This window comes from Alexandromys fortis, unplaced genomic scaffold (assembly GCF_014885135.2).
Source record: "Alexandromys fortis isolate MF-2015 unplaced genomic scaffold, M_Fortis_MF-2015_v1.1 scaffold_221, whole genome shotgun sequence".
In the NCBI taxonomy this organism is placed as follows: Eukaryota; Metazoa; Chordata; class Mammalia; order Rodentia; family Cricetidae; genus Alexandromys; species Alexandromys fortis.
Window position 1 is genome coordinate 2,291,088 of NW_026068096.1, and position 2,297 is coordinate 2,293,384.

The window sequence follows — 2,297 nt, forward strand, 5'->3', positions numbered from 1 at the left end:
TTTTTTGGTTTTTCGAGACAGGGTTTCTTTGTGGCTTTGGAGCCTGTCCTGGAACTAGCTCTGTAGACCAGGCTGGTCTCGAACTCACAGAGATCTGCCTGCCTCTGCCTCCTGAGTGCTGGGATTAAAGGCGTGTGCCACCATCACCCGGCTCTCACATTTACTCTTAATGTCGATCATACCTAATAAAAATTTAATTGTCTAAAAAATAAAAATACTATAAAATGATGGATGACAACCAACCCTATAACCTGACGGAAGACAACCCTATAACCTGACAGATGACAACCCTATAACCTGACAGATGACAACCCTATAACCTGACAGATGACAGTGAACCCTATACCCTGACAATGTCAAACAACCCTATATCCTAACAAATAACAACAAACGCTATACCCTGAGAGATGAAAACCATATACTTTGACAGATGACATCCATATACCCTGACAGATGACAACCAACCCTATACCCTGACAGATGCAAACTCCATACTCTGACAGATGACAACTTTATACAGTGACGGATGACGAACTTATACCCTGAATATGACAATCAACCCTATACTCTGATAGATGGCAACCCTATACCCTGAAAGAAGATAACCAACTTTGTACTCTGAGACATAACAACCTTATACCCTGTCAGATGCCGACACTATACCCTGACAGATGACAACCAAACCAATACTCTGGCAGATAACAGCCTGATACCCTGACAGAATGTGAACAACCCTATGCTCTGAATGATGACATACATATACCCTGACAGATGACTACCAACTATATATCCTGACATTATGACAACCAACAATATACCCTGACAGATGACAACCCTATACCCTGACAGATAATAACCAATCCTATACCCTGACAGTTGACAAACATATACTTTTACAAATGCCAACAATAGACCCTGACAGATGACAACCAACCCTATACCATGACAGATGACAATACTATACTCTGACAGGTGACAACTTTATTTCATGACAGACGACAACTTTATTCCCTGACAGATGACAACCTTATACCCTTACAGAGAACAGTCAACTCTATACCTAACAGATGACAAACAACCCTATAACCTGATAGATGACAACCAACCATATATTTTGAAAGATGACAGTCTTATACCCTGACATTTTACAATCAGCCCTATACCATGACAGATGACAACCAACTTGATACCCTGACAGAAAACAACCATTTACTCTGACAAATGACAACCCTATAACCTGACAGATGCCAACCCTTTATCCTGACAGATGACAATCCAATCAACCCTATACACTTACAGATGACAACATTATACCCTGACAGATGACATCCAACCCTATACCCTGACAGTTTACAACTCTAAACCTTCAGAGATAATATCTCTATACTCTGACAAATGATAACCCTATACCCTTACAGATGCCAACTCTATTCCTTGACAGATGACAACTTTATACCCTGACAGATGACAACCCTAAACAGAGACAGATGTCAAGTAACACTATACCATGACAGATGACAACTAATCATATAGCCTGCCAGATGGCAACCAAACTTAGACCTTGACAGAAGACCATCCTATTTCCTGAAAGATGAAAACCAACCCTATCCCTGACAGATGACAACCCTATACCCTAAAAAATGACAATCCTATACCCCTCACAAATGACAAACCTAAACTCTGATAAATGATACCCAGCTCTATACACAGATAACAACCAAACCTATATTCTGACAGATGAAAACCCTATAGCCTGACAGATGACAGCAAACTCTATACTCTGAAAGATGACAACCCAATACCCTGTAGAACACAACCAACTCTATACCCTGACAGATGACAACCAACGCTATACCCTGACAGATGACATCCTATTCCCTGACAGATGACAACCAACCCTTTACTCTGTCAAATGGCAAACCTACATCCTTTGTGATGACAATCCTATACAGATGACATCTCTATACCCTGTCATATGACAACTTTATACCCTGAAAGATTGTGGGCGCCTGGTCTCCCTTATTCCTGGGGTGCATTGGTGGGGACAGTTTGTTATCAGTTAACTAAGCTTCCTGTGTGTTTCTGTGCTATCCCTGCCCCACCTGGTGATTTAGCTGCAGGCAATCTTCTCCATTGTTAATATGGTAATTTCCCACCTCCCTGGGCGGAAAGATCTTTGTGCTGCAGTTAGGTAGAAAAAGGCTTCCCCAAGTCTGAATAAACGGCATTCACTTGATCTGCTATCGAATGACCCTGGTCTCTGTGTCTTGTGTTCAATCTCCAGGCCCTTGCCCGGA